Raw genomic sequence first — 19485 nt, 5'->3', positions numbered from 1 at the left:
AATACTGGACTAGATGGACTTTTACTCTGATCCAGAAAGGCTTTTCTTATGTTCACTCCAAAGGAAGAGATTTGCAAGGAAACCAGATAGTCAGAGTGAATATTCAGGATTATGGTGGGGCATTCCAACAGATCACAGCAGCCCAATAAATACAAGAAAGCTATTGCCTTAAAAAAGAAACCCCACTAGACATATGCACTTTTACTCTGTGATCTGATTTCAAGCATTCATCCAACTGGGCAAGTTGATAAATACAGGAATAAGCCCACCATGAAAGCTCTTTCATGGCAGGATGGTAGTTTAATTTCTCAGAAGCTGGCTATGTATAATATTAGAGGAATACATAAGAAGCCACAGAATGCACTGCTGGCTGCAAAATTCAGCTTCCTTTTGTTTTAATTTTATTATTTTTTTCTGTCAGGCTTCTTGGTCTTAAGGCTGAAAAGGTACGTTTGGAATTGTGTGAATCTCAGAAGTCACAGGGATGGTTAAATAAGGTTTTTAGTTTTTAATTGGACAGGGTTTCTGTCCCCTGTAGCCAATGAATAATGCAAAATAAGCAAGAATGCAAATCTTCTCACTTGTTTTGCATAATTTACACATGTAACAGATTCTGGATTTTCTTAGCATCTTATTAAAGTTAGCGTTACAGAATTGTACATTTAGTACAGAGTACACACAGCTCTGCCTTATGGTTTGATGAAACGTTTCCTAGCTACTAAAAATGAAGCTTCACTGCATTAGCTAAATTGGTTTTAGTAGCTATCGATTGTGGACTCTGCTGTGCGATGCCCATTTAACAGTGCTAAATACCATGTTTAAACCAATGGAAAAAGCCAGTGCAAAGACAAGCTAGGAATAACTGCCTGTTCACCTGCTGTGGCTTGACATCTACCACCTTCACGGAAATGAGATTCTCATTCTGATGATGCATGTAATTAGCTCACGGTTTTCAACGTAACTCATGGGGCTTTTAAAAAAACCAACCACAAAAAAACCAACAGCTCATCCTTTAGGGTTTTTTTTTTTCATTATTGGTCCTCGGGAGAGAATGGGAACAAGACTAAGAATGCTGAAAATGGGTAAATAAACCTCACCACTTTTTTTGTAACTGCAAAGGAAGAGAGGGAGAATTGCAACCATGAACACCTAGAAAGCAGAAAGCATTCTGTGGCTGGGAAGAGAGGAAGTCAGCGAACTATCTATTTCTTCACTGGCCTGCTATCTTAGAATAGAATCATAGAGTTGGAAGAGACCACAAGGGCCATCGAGTCCAACCCCCTGCCAAGCAACACTTAAAGTGGTTGAGCCAACAACCACTTAAACAGAGTTGTTATTAAGTGGTATATAAATTGTCTGAATTACATAAATAACTTCTTTACGTGAGCCATTACTGGGACATTTGCTGGTAGGTCTTCACTCTCACTACTCCCAGTCCGTACCCTCCAACATTTCTCCAATGAAAAAAGGGACGTGCTATTCCATAGTAGTAGCAGTAGTAATAGTTGTTGTTATACCCCACCCATCTGACTGAGTTGCCCCAGCCACTCTGGGCGGCTTCCAACATATATAAAAACATAATAAAATATTAAACATTTAAAAAACCATTTCCTATACAGGGCTGCCTTCAGATGTCTTCTAAAGGTTGCGTAGTTACTTATCTCCATGGCTTGGGGATCACATAACTCCATACTCTCCAACGAAAATAGGGGCATCCTAAGGAAAAGCTGGATATTCCAGGATCGAATCAGAAACCAGGACAGCTTCTGTAAATCACTGGCTGTCCCTGGAAAATAGGGACACTTGGAGGGTCTGCTAATCACCACCAGCAAGTCAGAACTTGGAGCAAAATGGAAACTGATGTGCCATGGATGTGGAAAATTATTCCTTCCTCAGGCTGTGTTTCTGGGCACCTGTAGGTTTTGGGGTTAGGCCAGGTCTGCCTATACTCCTTTGAGGCATGCTTATTTCACAGTGAATTGCAGGGCACTTCACATAACAGTTGCTCTCCCCACAATATTTATCCAGCCCCTCCCAATCATCATGCCCAGCCATGCAAAGCCTGAAGGACTTCAATTTATTATCATGGATCATGATGTTATTTGCCATCAAGTTGAATGGAGTGCCAAGTAGTGGCCAAGCAGCAGTTTTTTAGCCCACTCTTAGGAATTTGTTCAATTCCCCAGGCTTACCCTAATAATAACTTAGACTGACACCTCCAGTAATCGCTGACTTGTTTTTTCAGGCTGAGTTTTAGAGGAATGCCCTTGCATGTAAAAGATTTACAGCACACAGTCATTGAGAGTGATAAAATATTCAAACTATTGTCTATAGAAGCAACAGGGCAGATGATATATGTTTGTTCAAGTAAAAAATAAATACAGAAATAAAGGAGAATTCCTGGATGCCAAGATCCAAGTTTGGGGCAGGAACACTTTCGTGACAGAACTCCAGCAGAGATTTAAAATCACAAAATAGGCAGCAAAGTAAAGCATGGAAATATATTTAAACTATGCCCTTCTAAGTGCCTTCAAAAGTTTCCATCTTCTGGTGGCATAGAAAAAGACCGCACACTGGGTAGGTTAAAAATGGTTTACCTACAAACTCTGCAAAGGTCAGATTCATGTGCTTTTCCATACAACATTCAGAAAAAGCAGTAGGGGTAGTAAAACTTGGCTTAGTTACAGTGGTGAAAGTTCCTAAATTATTGGAACATATAGCAAATCAAGAGTGGCTTGTAAGAGCCATTTGGCTCAGCTGGAGCAACTACCGTAATTTAGCTTCCTCACATGCTCAGCTTTTCAGGTAGTTTGATTACCTTCCACTCAAGGTGAGGGGGAATGACCTAGCTATGTCTGACAGTACAGCTTACTCTATGGCATTAACCCCTTCATGAATTAATTAGACTTAAGCAGAAAGGTTGTTCTGTTCACACAGGAGAGTAAGCCCCAGGATTGAGCTGTAAGGGATGGAAATCTAACATGTTTTTGCAACATGGCAATGGAAGGTGAGGTAGGGTATAAATTGTAAGTGCAGGTAGAATAGTACCTCACTCAATCTTTCTTTAGCTGTGGGTCTATTTAAGTCACAGAGCTGGAAATATATATTTCGAAGCTCATTATGCAGCATGGAATTATTTATTTGTTAAAGCTGTGCATTAAGCCACTACCATTTTCTCAGCTGTATGCCACAAGAAGCTATGCGGTACCTTTCATATTTTAATGCATAACCATTTATGCTAAGGTATTGTTAATGACTCCGGATATATTTTTCACAGCATGCTAAGAATGAAATAACGGCTAATCCAATATTTAAGATTTCAGAAACTCTCCCTTTTCTATGTGATTGAAGCTGCAAGATGCAAGTCCAAAGGCTGTTTGAACAATGCTCCAAGTAGCTAAGAAACCCTCCATCAAGAGAGCATCAGTTTTCCTTTAATCTGTGTCAAGAGAGAAGTTAGACAAAATCCCCACTCACCCACCCCTTTTCTCACATCCAGGCATCGGATTATTCCTTTGGTGCAAATCCCCAGTGAAGTAAATTCTGATTACAAAAAAAGGAATTATGAGGATTTCAGTCTCTGTAGGATATAATGCTATGAACATGGCGCAACTATGTGTAGGTGCTTATGAATAAAAATAGCTTCAGTGATATCTTTGGTGTTTTTATAAGAAGTTTTTTAAATTGTATTTGGTTTTATTTTTAAAAAATTACACATGCACACACTACAGGTATGCAGCTACAAAATGTCTAAATAAAGAAATAAGCAAGCTACACCCCAAAAAACTTAAATGTACACCCCTCCAAAAAAAACAACACCAGAAATTTACATTGGCTTATCTAATTTGTTAGCTCACAGCAGAATCCAAACCCAAGATTTGCTGGGATGAGTGAGTTTGGAATTGGTAGATCTTGGGCTGTCCTGGCTATGCTAGGGTTCAGCCAGAGCTACACCACTGTAACACCTGCAGCCTGGTTCACTGGGGATATTCTGGTATAAATCCCTCAATTCTGCTTCAGCCAGGGCTCAGACAACAGAACTTAAGTCAGCAGAACATAAGCTGGTATAACCCCTCACCCTCAAAAGGGGCGTTCTGGGGGTGTGGTGAGGCAAGGACAGAGTTACACCTACTCCAAACCTCATTCAGGTTAATCATGTAACCCGACAATCTGGTGGAACATAGGCTGGCCAAAAGAATGGTGTAAGTCAATCTGTATTTTAAAGGCTTGTTTTGTCTCTGTCTGGCATGGGCTGGTTCAGCTGCCAATAGCCCTGCTCCTGAATGGAGTTTGAAATAGGGTTAATTTACACGAGCTTAACTTAAGCTAGTGTGAGTTCCACCAATTTAAGATTGCTGTGTCCATGTGTACAAGGTAAAAAAGGTAAAGGACCCCTGCAGGGTTAAGTCCAGTCAAAGGCGACTATGGGGTTGTGGCACCCATCTCGCTTTCAGGCCAAGGGACCCGGCCTTTGTCCACAGATAGCTTTCTGGGTCATGTGGCCAGCATGACTAAACCGCTTCTGGAACAGTGGGACACCGTGATGAAAACCAGAGCACACGGAAACACCGTTTACCTTCCTGCCGCAGCGGTACCTATTTATCTACTTGCACTGGCATGCTTTCGAAGTGCTAGGTTGGCAGGAGCAGGGACAGAGCAGAGGTGACCAGAGGCATACAGCACAATCCTATGCATGTCTACACACTTGAGTTTCATACGGCTAATTTCCAGGGATATAATAACATAATCACGTGGTCTGACAAATGAGGTAGAGTAGACTTCTACTCTGAGCATGACGTAGTTGAGTACCACCCTTTGTTCGTAACTTAGCAATAGGGAAGCAAACTTGGAGCCAATCCTACAGCTGATATTCCTCAAAAGCATGTGCCAATGACAGCTTAGTATAGCCTTTGGAGGGGGGGGCATTCTGTCTACTACAGTGTCTTATTCCCAGCCGGCCGCCAGCAATTGTTGCTGACATACCTGCACATTTACTGCATTGTATGACTTGTAGCATTGCTCAGCAGGTTAAGTGGTAATATCTTTTAACGTGGCTCAGGAAGCAATGTCAACATGTCTGAGATGCTGTCGCTTATTGGTGTTGCTCACACAGCCAGACTGTCAACACAAGTAATGCTTGTTTTTTAACCTGACTAGATCAAACTGGCATGCAGTCAGGGCTGCTTCTCAAGCAATGTGTGACTATCATATTTTAAAAGGTTTGGGGATCTGGGCCCAAGTTGCCTGCGGTAGATGGTGCAAATGTGTTTAACAGCCATCACCTCCTTGCACCCTCCACAAACCACCCAAGAGTGGGCAGAAGCGAGAAAAAGGGATTGAGACCTCACAGGGCAGTTTTACAATTACACATGGCTAGGTGCTATCTCCGTGCAATGGCTGCCTAGTTATATAGCTGAGCTTGTATTTTAACTGCCTTGTTATCAGTTGTCATTCACACTTTAGTCCTTGTCACTGTAGTGATTTTAAAAGTTGTTTTGTCATATACAGAGTTAAAACGTGTTTATTGGCTTTCCCTTCCCATAATTTTGTACAGCTTCCTCTTCCTCCTCTTGATTTCTTGCCTTCATTCCCACTCCGCCGCCCCCCTCTTCCCCTGCCATGGGTTGTTTTATTAACTAGACTGCAAATGGGACTGTATGACTTTAATCTTCTGCAGCAAAATGAATAAATAAGAAAATATTATAGCACCTTTTCTTAAACACTTAAATCACTTTACATACTGTATTCCAGCTACCCCGACAATAACCCTGTAAGAGAGGCAAGTATTATTATTTATATATTGTGGTGTATGTTTGTGTGTTTGGTGGGTGAGACCTGCCTAAGGCCAGTTAATGATCTCATGCAGTGAAACGATGCCCTGTGCCCACTCTCAGATCTACTTCCTAGCTACCCTTTTCTTATTGCACATAAAAGCAAAAGCAGTGACATTGACATTGCTCCCTCTGCTGGGGGGCTTATATGTCTCTCATCCATCAGTCTGATCATGGACCTTACCTATATAAATCACAGAAGCAGACTGGTAAAGGTGCCTTCGCTTTGGGAGACACCAAAGAATTACAAGGACGGACATTTTTTTACCCACTGTTTGGCAGACCAATGCAGATTGCCATAAAATTACGGGGGTATGGGGATTTTTTTAAAAGCTGTTAGGCTACACACCACAATTTCCTTGAAATGCCAGGACAGTAATTCAAGTTTATAGTTCTGAAATCACTGTAACACCATGGCAGGGAGGGGGTATCCAAAAGCCCTGCTGGTTGCTAAATAAGTGGCAAGTATTCAATGTACAAGGTGAACTAGCCTTGCATAGAATATAGCCAGAAGTTCTGTCCCTGGTAATAAATACGACGGAGACATCCCTGAGCCTTCTGACATTTGTTGTTGTTAGTATTGGTGGGGTTATGAAGAACTATGAGGGTCAACAATGTCCACAAAACACACTTTAGGCTTTCTTTAGGTTCTTTAATGCTAGTAACTTGCTGCGTTATGAGCAATGACATTTAGGAGTCTACCCGTCTGAACTCAGGTGACACACCATGCTGAACACAGCTCACCAATCATATAGGGCAGCTTGCTATAGCTCAGTAGACATTTTGTTGCCTGCCTTGGACTGCAAAAACAGGTTGTAAAACACTGGAAATGGGTTTTGCAGGGACCTTCACCCCTTCTGCAGTGATTCCCCTCGAGTGCTGTCTGTTTGTCCAACTGCTAGTGAGATAGCAATTGAACAGGAGTCGGCAGTTACAGCTCCTCCTTTCTGCTTCACCTCTTTGCCCAGAGTGCCAACAGATAAGCAAGCCAACAGCCACTGGCAAGGAGGAAGAGCAGCAGTTCTTACCACCTTCCAGAGGGAGGAGTATTAACACATGCCCATGTGTTATCAAGATCTGTAATTTCTAAACATGTGATTTCAAGGCTATTGGGCCTTTAGTCACAAAATGCCATGGGGATGTTGTTTTGCACAATTTACAGAGGAAAATAGGTATGGAAAGACACTCAATTGGGTTTGCATATGTTTTACAAAACAGAGAAACAGCTAGCAGATACAGCTATATATGCAAAGGCTTCTCAGATACTAGCCTAACTGGACCAACAGCTTGATTGGCTAGTTCTATGGATAACAGTAAAGAAAGAAAAATGGAGGTGGGGAAGATGCCAGGAATCTCACAGACCAAAATGCAGGCCAAAGTGTTAAGTTGTGGGTGAACATATCAGACGGCACAGCGATTCTTCAAACAGCTCTTGTTTATTCACAGGCCAGAACAGAACTGAACTGAAGGGTTCAGCCAACTTGCTTATATAGAGCTGAACTACAAAGCAACAGTAACAACTTTCTGTAACTATCCAATCACTGAACGTCACTTTCAATTCCTTATTTGCATATGTGGACCTGGGTGAAAACTATCTACAGTATCCCCCTGCTGGCCCAGGGTGAAAACTTCAGTACATAACACCAAGAGCAACAAGGCAAATTGAAGTGTAAATGGCTTGCCTTTCAGCCATGTGTGGGAAGAGGGCATGATCAGAAAAATAAGGGAGACAGGGGCAAAGAGGAATGGAAATCAGCACTGAAGCGGCAATAATTACCTTTCCCAAAGCAGGGGGAAGGAGCAGAAACAGTCTCTTAGGTATTCGCTATCGTCTCAGAGCCTATTCCTGGGATAGCTCAGTTGGTAGAGCATGAGACTGTTGATCTCAGGGCTGTGGGTTCGAGCCCCACTTTGGGAAAACGATTCCTACATTGTAGGGTGTTAGACTAGATGACTCTTGTGGTCCCTTCCAACCCCACAGTTCTATGATTCTAACTGATTAGGAATGCATACTTCTAGGCTCATTACTGTAGAATAATAGCCATGCTACATAAATATATCTGCCTTATATAGTACATGCGCCATAACCTATGCTTCTTGGTTTGGTGGTGATTCACATGGGAAATTTATTAATCTAAACCATTATTTAACCCAACACGAAAAGAAAACAACTCACAATTCAACTTCTGTAAATTTTGTTTCATTGCTCATTGTCATCTGAGACAGCTCTGCTAAGCTCACTGTTTGCCTTTGAATAAATTCAGTTTACTCCCGGCTGATTTACTTTAACATCCAGGTTTGGAGACATGAGATTACCTGAATAACATAAACACACATTCTGCATGGAGCGATTTTGCCAAGCACAAATATGCCAAAGTCTCAAATAATGTTATGCCAAGCTCTATATTTGAAAACTATCAACGTGGCTCCACTTCTCTCCTTAGTTCTTAGACATCTGGGGGCCTGCATCTCCATAAATTATCACCGTTGGGACTAGAAAACTACTGTGCCTGTCTCCATTCCCTAGTAGTCAACGAATTTCAAAAGCAGATTTTGAGGAAAATACACATGTCCTTAATACATTGATGACAAAAGCAGAACTGTATAATAAACCTAGCGATGGCGACATGCCTTTTTAACAGAATAGCTCACAATGCACTGATTAAAAGGTATTTGTAATCTTATATATATAAAGAGAGAGACTTCATTGTGCCAGGCCATATACTGTAATTTTTTCATAAGGCGCTAATGAGTCCTTTTTCCATTTGCAATTTTTGCACTACCAACAAGCACTGTGGGGGTTCCACCTGCTACTATATTCTGACTAATTCTGCACACATTTTTACCTAACAATACACATGCAAAAAAGAAAAGAGAATGATAATATTGATTTAGCCAAACAAATGCTTTACATGTTTTCGGCACTTTGGAAACCATTTTGTAAATTGCATTGCACTGAACGAGAATACATCCTGCTTCCCACTCCCCACCCCCCACCCCATATTCACAGCACAGATAAGACACCATTTGAAGAGATATGTGGATATCGTTTTAGAGAACAGCCTTTTCCAACCTGGTACCCTCCAGATGTTTTGGACTGCAACTCCCATCAGCGCCAGAGGGCCAGATGTTGGTAGTTATAGTCCAAAAACATCTGGAGGGCAACAGGTTGGGAAAGGCTGTTTCAGAACCTCAGGACACAACACAGATCACACAGTATGAACAAACCAAAAGTCAGTCAGATTTTAAGTGAAAACTAGTTATTCACCAGTAGATGAAAACAGAGGCAGATCAGTGAAGGTGAACAGGTGTAATAATAATAATAATAATAATAATAATAATAATAATAATAATAATAATAATAATTTATTATTTATACCCCGCCCATCTGGCTGAGTTTCCTCAGCAATTCTGGGCGGCTTCCAATCAAGTGTTAAAAACAATACAGCATTAAATATTAAAAACTTCCCTAAACAGGGCTGCCATCAGATGTCTTTTAAAGAGAAGATAGCTGCTTATTTCCTTCACATCTGAAGGGAGGGCGTTCCACAGGGTGGGCGCCAATACCAAGAAGGCCCTCTGTCTGGTTCCCTGTAACCTCACTTCTCGCAATGAGGGAAGCGCCAGAAGGCCCTCAGTGCTGGATCTCAGGGTCTGGGCTGAACGATGGGGGTGGAGACGCTCCTTCAGGTATACTGGACCGAGGCCGTTTAGGGCTTTAAAGGTCAGCACCAACACTTTGAATTGTGCTCGGAAACGTACTGGGAGCCAATGCAAATCTCTCAGGACCGGTGTTATGTGGTCGCAGCGGCCACTCCCAGTCACCAGTCTAGCTGCCTAGGTGTACCCCCCTACAGGTGTTCTAACTAACAACACTCTGCCCCAATGCTTAGAGCTGGAGTTGCCAGAGTGGTGCCCATGGACATAATGACACCCTAGAGGGCTTCCCCTGTTGCCTGTGAAGTCTCATAGCACTTTCCCCCTCATCATGAGGGTGGGTACCTTCCCCTCAGCCTTCAGTATATACGGCACACTGATGCAAAGTATTCCTCTGACAAATCATTCCCGTTGAAAGGAAAATCGTTGCTCATATCCTCTCATCATTTGGCTTCATTTTCCGATGCAGGAGTTGAAGAAATCCCTGTGCAAATGACAGGCCATAAAAATGTTTTCCCCTCAGCTCCGAAGGAAGACAGCAGCTGTGAAAAGTGCCACTCAGCACTACTAATACAAAAAGGCATTATCGTCCCTATCTATGTGCCACCCAGGAGCATTGCCAATCTCAGGGGATGAAGAAAGCGAGCCACATTTTTAAACACACACAACGCTTATCAGCAAAACAAGTAGGACAGAGGGTTAGCATCTATCAGTCAATTTTATATCGTCTTCAGGCAATGGATTGGAACTCGGGAGAGTTACCGCATGACACTGAGGAATCCTCTGGGCCCGATTCCTCCCCACCCCCACACCTGCCACCATGTCCTTAAAAAAGAGAGTTGAAAGTGACTTTTCTTTTCTTTTCTTTTTTGTCATCCGATGTTTGACATCTGTGAGAGAAATGTACACTGACAAGGAGCAAATAATCAAAGCAAACAGCTTTCCCCACAAGTTATGTCATAGCAGCCTTTTGGGTTACATCAAGGGCAAGGGCACCAACACATTTTGTTATTATTTTGGGTTTTTGTGGGCCCTGTGGGATGGAGAGAGAGGAGGAATGGTTGCGGGTGCTCCCTAGCAAGAGCAAGGATAAACCGCTGAGAGGTCTTTGGTTTGAGTAGTAGGTGGTGCATAAATTTTGTTATTCTTTAAACAGTTACAGTTACCTGCCTTCCTCCAGATGTTGTTGGACTCCCATCATCCCCAGCCAACATGGCCAATGCTCAGGGATGATAGTAGTGGTAGTCAGGCAACATATAGAAGGATTTTTTGGTGCTGACATCATCAGCTGGTGCCTGCATAGGCTTGATGTCATCACTGTTGCTGCATGATCACTGATGGTGCAAGATATCTTATGTGATAAATGGAGGGAGGCAGCATCAGAGCAGAGGATGAGTGGATAAATCATTGAGGTGGTGGTGAGAAAGTTAATACAGTATATGTACGATCTATGGTTTTATTGGGGGGTGGGGCAGGGAATCCATCCTAAAAGGAGTGTATCTGAAGAAGTGTGTATCTGAAGAAGTGTGCATGCACACGAAAGCTCATACCAAGAACTAACTTAGTTGGTCTTTAAGGTGCTACTGGAAGGAATTTCTTTATATTCATCCTAAAAGGAGTCTTTGATTTCTAGTTTCTATCACAGAATTGAAAGTGCTGCATCTATGAAACAGTTGTATTCTAATCCCTTCACTTGAGTCACAGGGAACTTTGTTCACTGCTGCTTTTTCCTTATTTATTGCTATAATCTGAAACATAGCAGCCAACCTGCAGGTGTGAAGGGGGTATAAGTGTAGACTAGGCATCGGCAAACTCGGCCCTCCAGATGTATTGGGACTACAACTCCCATCATCCCAGACCACTGGTCCTGTTAGCTAGGGATGATGTAGACAAATGGTGTAGACAAATATTGTTGCTTATGAAACACCCTGCATTGGGACATGATGCTTTGATCTAAGTCAGGGTTTCCCAAACTTGGTTCGCTAGCTGTTGTTGGACTACAACTCCCACCATCCTTAGCTAGCAGGACCAGTGCTTAGGGATCATGGGAACTGTAGTCCCAAAACAGCTGGAGAAACAAGTTGGAAAATTCTGATCTAAGTGATAGTAGAACAGTGTTGTTGTTGTTGAAAAATGTTTTTATTAAAGGATTCTCATAGTTAAGAAGGGTACAGTGGTACCTCAGGTTACACACGCTTCAGGTTACATACGCTTCAGCTTACAGACTCCGCTAACCCAGAAATAGTGCTTCAGGTTAAGAACTTTGCTTCAGGATGAGAACAGAAATCGTGCTCCGGCGGCGGCAGGAGGCCCCATTAGCTAAATTGGTGCTTCAGGTTAAGAACAGTTTCAGGTTAAGAATGGACCTCCGGACCGAATTAAGTACTTAACCCGAGGTACCACTGTACATACAACATCTCTGTTTTCAATTCATATATTCCTTTCTACAGGTCAGTTACATTCGGTTTCAGAAATACTGTAGAGTACTGTGTGCTTATGATAATGCAGTAAATAAACCTGGATTCAACATGGCAACATCACTACCAAAGTATTTATTGTAAAACATTTCTATCAGCAGCAGCTGCCTCTTGTATTCAACAACTTACGTGTGCGCCTGGAATAAATCTTTAATGTATTTTGAAATGGAACATGAGAGCAATTGAGCACTAAATGTCAATATAGCAAAAGGTTTCCACCTTGTGTGTTTGCGTATTTGACAAGGATCTACAGAGGACACCTTCCTCTCCAAGTCTGACTTATCTTTAATCTGCTGAACAGGCACAAATTTTCCTGTATAAGAGATAAGCGGAAAGGTACTCTGACAGTAAATCCTTGATTAGTAAAGGAACAACTGAAAATCTCTTGCTGACCAAGCTCTCTTTTGCTTGACGCAGTTCCTGCGCTTTGCTCTTATGCTGTTTCGTATATGAGGGACAGCAAACAGAATGCCTCCCAATTCCAAGAAAATGACAGGACTCCGTTTCAGTTTGGAGCCTGATTTAATCCCCTCTAGGAGCTGCAAAACACATCTTGCAAAAATCTGCTTCTTATGCTGCCTTGCAAACAAAACACACTGAGGGTGATGGGCCACCGTCAGATTAGCATGTGTACTTCAGCAGTTTGGGCACCTTATAAGCACTGTCTCTTGTATGTGTTGTTGTTTTTTAAAAAAATCCACAATCCAACACTGCTCCCATAAGTCACACATGTATGAATGGAATTCATTCTGTTTAAAAGATGCAGAGATGTGCCTTTCCATTAATAAATATGCAGCCCCCCCCCAATCTAAAAAATGGCAAAGGACCTCTGGCAGTTAAGTCCAGTTGTGAATGACTCTGGGGTTGCGGCGCTCATCTCGCTTTACAGGCCGAAGGAGCCGGCGTTTGTCCGCTTCTGCAGACACTTTTTCCAGGTCAGCATGACTAAGCCGCTTCTGGTGAAACCAGAGCAGCATACGGAAACGCCGTCTACCTTCCTGCCGGAGCGGTACCTATTTATCTACTTGCACTGGCGTGCTTTTGAACTGCTAGGTTGGCAGGAGCAGGGACCGAACAAGAGGAGCTCACCCCGTTGAGGGGATTCGAACCACCAACCTTCCGATTGGCAAGCCCTATGCTCAGTGGTTTAGACCACAGTGCCACCTGTGTCCCTTCCTACCAATCTACTTTGCCTTTTTATCTTTGCCATGCCAGCCCTATATGTGGAAGCTATGCAGCTCCTACCAATGGTGCTGAGCACAGAAGCTTCCTCCCCTACTTCCCAGTGGGTGCTCAGTGTGTGAGCTGCCAGTCTTCCACTAATGCCATGCTGCTCCTTCCACTTAACTGCACCTTTTTTGTGCTGATATAGAATGACTACACTGGTCAACCCCTTTTCGTTATTCAGACATTTCGGTGAGTCAGTCTTTCCAACCTGTGTCCTGATTGATTGCCACATGATGTATTGCTTTTGTTATTTTATTATTATGCACTGTGTTTATAAAACTTCCATGCATTCGTCCTTGTAAAATATACACGTCTCCAAACAATTAACTTTCCCTGTGTTATGTACTGAAGTTCTCACCCTGGGCCAGCAGGGGGATACTGTAGATCAGTGTTTCCCAACCACTGTTCCGCGGCACACTAGTGTGCCGCGAGATGTTGCCTGGTGTGCCGCGGGAAAAATTAAAAAATTCGAAAGATTTTTTTCTTTTTAAAAAAGTCAAATTTTCGATTGGGGTGCCGTCACTAGATGACCCCTGGGGTTCCCTCCCTCCTTCCCGCTCTGCGCCTCCCTCCTCCTCCTCCTCCGGGGAGGCCCTTCCTGGCTCTCGGCCAAGGCTTGGTGGCTGCCACTCACTCACTCGCTCGCTCACCCGTCCCTCCATCCCTGCACCCGGCCTCTCCCCCTCCGTCCCCGGCGCGGGGGCTGCCGGGATCCGTAGTCCCCTCGCCCTTGGGCTCCGCGCCCGCACGGGGTGCGCAAACTACGTTTCCCAGCGTGGCCTGGCGGGACGGGCGTTTTGTTTGAAGCGCTCTTCTCCCGGCCATGGAATGAGCGCAGCGGCGGCGGCCGGGCGGGCAGGGGCTCTTCCGCGCAGACCCCACGCAGCCTGCCTGCGCCCCCGCGGAGATCGGGCGGCAGGATGGAGCCCGGGGATCCCCGCGGAGGCGGAGCGGCGGAGGCGGAGGCTGCCCCCCAGGTAGGGCTGCGTCGGGGGTTTTTTATTTTTGCAATGCTGCATCCACGCCGGAGGGGACGCATCGGACCGCGGGGAGACCCCTTGGCGGGCGTGCAAGGCAATGCATGCGTGCAGGCGTTGCATGGAGTGCAGTGCAATGCAATGGCAACGCGGCGCCCTGCATGCATGCATGCAACTTCCACCGGCGCTCCGGACTTGGCAGGTGAGGGGGGTCCCCAGTGGGCGGCAGAGAGAGCCGGGAGGGCGAAGGGGAGCCGTGGGGGGGAGCAGCGCTGCTCCCCGAGCCGAGCCCGGGGGGAAACTTCGGCGTCGTTGCGCCGGGTGTTGGAAGCGGAGGCTGGCGGGGGCCCCTCACCTGCAAAACCTGGTCGCCTCTCATATATTTCGTGCATTGCATTCATCGCCCGCTTTCTCCTCCAAGGAGTTCCCGGGGGCGCGCGTGGTTCTCCCCGTGTTATCCTCGCAACAACAGCCCTGCGAGGTGGGTCAGGCGAGTGGCCCAAGGGAGCACCCAGGGATTGTCCTGGCCAGGTGGGGTGATTTGAACCCTGCTCTCTGCCCGGTCTTCGTCCTCATTTAGCCCCCACATGTGCATGACTGTGCATGACTGAGGTTTTCCCCCCTCGTCTTGGCTATGGTGTGAGTCTGTGCTGTTAATTAATGGGGTTCTGCCTTCAGAGAAGATGAGCCAGCCCTCAAGGAGGTGATTATGTAATTTGCTAGCAATTCATGTCCCTCCCGGCGTGACGCTGCGCGCTGACGTCACGGGGCTGTAATGGTGGTGTGCCTCGAGATTTTTTTCATGAAACAAGTGTGCCTTTGCCCAAAAAAGGTTGGGAAACACTGCTGTAGATAGTTCAGGTCCACATATGCAAATAAGGGATTGAAAGTGACGTTCAGTGATTGGATAGCTACAGAAAGTTGTTACAGTTACGTTGTACTGGAGCTCTATATAAGCAGGCTGGCTGAACCCTTCAGTTCAGTTCTGTTCTGACCTATGAATAAACAAGAGTTGTTTGGAGAATCGCTGTGTCGTCTGATATGTTCACCCACAACTTAATACTTAACACCCTGCTAGAGCAATGAAGTCTCTTTTTTACTAGTATTCCAACACACGTGGGGAAGGTGGGGGATGCAACAGTCAGGAAAAAGATGACTTTCTGAAAATGTTTTTTGCCAAGAGCTTTCATTTTTAAACTGGGAAGTACAAAGCTCAGACCAGCTCAACAGAACTGCACATCAGTGCCATTTAAGGTACAAGAATTCTGGATTAAGGCAGAAGGATTTTGTTTATTGTCAATTTTCATCAACTAGACAAGGCAGCATGTAACAACAGTGCAACTGAACATCTCCATGCAAATGTTTATCTGGAAGGAGACTAGATCATGCCTTATCTGGAAGCTCAGTAAGGATAAGAATATGACTGAAATCCTAAGCACACACGAAAGCAAAGTTTTACTCAAGATTAAAGAACTTGCTTCAAAAGGAAAAGAGAGGGATAGAAAGGAAAAGAGAAAAAGGTCTTCGTTCCTACGCAAATGCTTTGACAATGGGGAAGAGAACAAATTAAGGGGAAGGGCCTTGAAAAGCAAATTCAAAGAAAAAGGAAACAGGTGCCCTTTCTAAGATAAGCCAAAAATGAAAAGGATGTCTCATGTCTTACATGCCAGTTCAGCATATGTTGCTACCTTTGGAGCACCATAAAACGTTTAGCCAAATTTTAACTTTTCAAGCAGATGTTTCTCTTGAGCCAATAACAAGGAGTGAGGAGATTGAAATGGAAAGAAGAGCAATGTGTCTTTTTATGCTGATAGATTCAGAGCTGCCTCTGAAGGGCACATTACTCTTTACATCAAAATGTGTCCTTTAAGCGCTTCTACAACTTTGTTTACTTTTGAGCTTTATCCTCTTCCAGTTCACCTGCAATGCATCACTTCAAACCTCTGCAGTCACCATCACCCATGGTGGGCTTATACAATAATGCACTGAGAAACAGGAAAAGCAGGTGGAAAAGACTGTTGTTTGACTTTGGGATTTCTCCTGTTTCTTTTACTGACTTTTCTGATTTAAAAATCTACTTTCAAAGTTAGAAAGCTTGAAGGATCCCCACTCCAAATCAACTCTTAGTTTCATATAAGGCCAAATACTGGGCATGTTTCTGCTGCTCTTCCTGCCTCTTCCAGTTTATACTAATGCCCTTGGATTTCTCCTCCACCCCTATTCTGAAACGGAGCAACGCTTTATCGTCACCAATGCTTTGCAGGTTGGGGAATGGGTTGCATCTTATCCCCTGCTCCAGTTTTCTCCCAGTTCCACAGCATCGCAGCCTCAGGCTTAGCACTTCCACATCCTTTCCTGCAGAGGAAACTCCATGCATCTCTGATGATCTGAGACCAAGCGGATCAAACTCCCACAGGCCTTAATGATATCCATGTCAATGAGTATGTTCTGCTTGAGTTCCCTGCCAACTACAATATGTGCAAGCCCTCTCCCCACCCTCTGGAGAGCGCTTTAAACAGAGAAAAGAGAAATCCACCAAGGTCAAGTTGCCACATTGTCCTAGACAGCATTCTCTTAGGGATTCCCTCTGCGTTAGACAGAGGGAAGAAATGGGAGCAGCCAATGACAAAGAAGCATAGCCCAGTGGCTGTGATTATTTTTTTTTAAAGGAGATGTAGAGAGTCCTAATTCTATATTCAGAATGCACAAAGTGTTTTTCTCTACAATTAACTTGGCGACCGCTTTTATTATGATTTCAGTATTCAGGCTCCCATGTAATCTTTTCAACCTGAAAATGAGGAAGCAGAGGAAATGGAAGAGAGGAAGGTCTTGGGAATCGAAGACAAGAAGGTATTAAAGGGATGAGAACATAAGAACAGGAGCATCTCTGGTTCAAAGTTAAAAACCATCCTGTCTTCAGCAGAGATCATGGAGTCCATGGAGGAGGAGGAGGACCATTCCTTTGGGGTGATAATAAGAAGAAAAGGAAATATTTGCCCAAAGGGTTGTGGAGGATACTAATACTGAAACAAATGCAGAAAAGCAAATTATTCTTGATAGTCCGGCTGGACATCTTGCAGCTCCTGTTTGTGGCCAGAGTTCTGTAGTAGCACGCAAAGTGAGCCTATTGCTTAAAACAGCCTTTCCTCAAGACCTGTTGGCAGAAGAGACTTGGTCCTGAATCTGAGCTGGAACCAAACTCATTGGAGTCACTGTTCCTCTACTGGACTCATCAAAACAAGCCACAGTACTTATTGTGCGCCCTACAGATTTCTTCTCAACTCCACTGATCTCACCAGTTCAACTGCCTGTTTCTTCCACATTTACCTGGCATTGACTGCCTTCCTGCACATACTGGACCCTCACCTTGGCCTCCTTCTAGAGTGGCCATGTGTCCTACTTTACAGAGGGTGACCCTCTATTTCAGGGGTAGCCAAGCATGGGATCCTCACTATTTTGTGGACTACGACTCCCATAATCCCTAACCACTGCTCTATTTGAAAGGCTATCTGACCTAAGCCCAAATGAAAGATGGAAGAACAAAAGAAAGGAGAACAGTGGGCTTTGAAGCCGCTGATCAACAATCAGTACCCAGGCAGCAGAAGGTACACAGGTTACCTGGTCATAGGCTTCCCTGCTATGGTGAGATGCAATCTCCTTCATTGGAGGTTTTTAAGTAGATGATGGACAGCCATCTGTCAGGGACTTTGCATTCCTGCATTGCAGAGGGTTGGGTCCCTTCTAACTCTACAATTCTACAACTCTACATTTCTATTTCCACTGAATCATAGTACATATTTCTCAATTTGTATCAATAAAGGTAAAGGTACCCTTGCCTGTATGGGCCTGTCGTGACCGACTCTGGGGTTGTGTGCTCATCTCGCTTAAGAGGCCGGGAGCCAGCGCTGTCCGAAGACACTTCCGGGTCATGTGGCCAGCGTGACGAAGCTGCTCTGGCGAGCCAGCACCAGCGCAGCACACGGAAACGCCGTTTACCTTCCCGCTATAAAGCGGTACCTATTTATCTACTTGCACTTAGGGGTGCTTTCAAACTGCTAGGTTGGCAGGAGCAGGGGCTGAGCAACGGGAGCTCACCCTGTCGCGGGGATTCGAACCACCGACCAAGGAGTGTCTCTTTCCTCTACCTCCAGCGCATGTCAATACCCACAAGCAACACTCGAATCATTGGCATCACAGAGGCGCTGTGATCAGGGGAACTTCCTGTGACATACAGACAAATGCTGGCCCCAGTGAGGAAAATGGGTCATTGTTGAAAACTGTTGGCTCACAGCTGCATTGCATATGACCACACCTAACCAGAATCAACCAGAATAGGCTCTGCTAGAATTTCAGTACTGTAGATTTCCATCATCCCTGTAGATTTTCATCCTCCCTGAAAGACTGTGTCTTTGCCTGCTTAGGCGCCAGTTGGACTGAATGAGGTTGTGGGGATGTAAATGAGAGAATCTGGCGCAGTACCTACTGCTAGGAAGATAGACCACTTGTTGTTTCGGAACAATAGGCATCACTGTATAATTTCGAACACCTCATGTGGGTTTGTTTTTCCCCCTCAGTGAATTTCAATTTATTTGTTTTTCTTAGCAGACACTACAGTGCAGATCCAATGTACAGGGGCTCCCACAAAGCCCATTTGCCTTTACAGTGTTAAGTGGAGCGAATAGGCTTATTAAGCAACTTGCCATGTACTTCACCGGCATTTAAAGCCTTCTTTGTAGCAAATGAAGGGCCAACTTTCCTCCCTCACTCTGCGCTTCTGAGTGCTTGGCAGGCATGCCACACAGTGGTTTGCCGGGAGTGCGCCGTTCCATTGCTTCTCTTCTCGTAAATGCTCACAGCGGAGCTTGGCACACACTATTTGAGAATAAAAAATGGGATGCCATGGCTCTTGCTGATCACCTTTAGGGTTTGTAAATTTCTCGTACAAGGCGGAAACAGACTTCCAGAGATGTGCACCACTTGTTGTGACTGGCCCAGCCAAATGCAGCGGACCAGCCACGCATGGCATAGTACCATGGGCTCAGTAAGCTGCCTGTTTCTGCAGATTGACTGGTTATGCAGAAGCAGGAAAGCTACCCAGCACCTCACATGTCTAAATACACAACTGGTGGTGTGCGCTTCACTTGATGGCTCCTAAGCTTTGCAAGCCAGAAAGCTTTGGCTGATGCCCACGCACTCATGAGCCCCGGGGAAGAACAATGTACGGTCTTGTAGGGAACAAAGGCTGCAAAACAGCAGCTGTACCCCATCGACAGTGGACTTAAGTGGTGGACTTAATGGTACAAGGATGTCAGGAAC

General features: G+C 44.6%; 1 protein-coding gene across 8 annotated transcripts in view; it reads right to left on the bottom strand.

Annotated features, from left to right (window-relative positions):
- Window positions 1-19485, bottom strand: part of NRG1 (neuregulin 1) — a 493798-nt gene that overhangs the window by 377058 nt on the left and 97255 nt on the right. The gene's annotated exons all lie outside the window — the stretch shown is intronic.

The sequence above is a fragment of the Podarcis liolepis genome (assembly GCF_965112155.1).
Source record: "Podarcis liolepis genome assembly, chromosome: 17".
NCBI lineage: Eukaryota > Metazoa > Chordata > Lepidosauria > Squamata > Lacertidae > Podarcis > Podarcis liolepis.
Note: the sequence above shows the minus strand (reverse complement) of the source record. Positions and strands in the feature narration are given on the sequence as shown.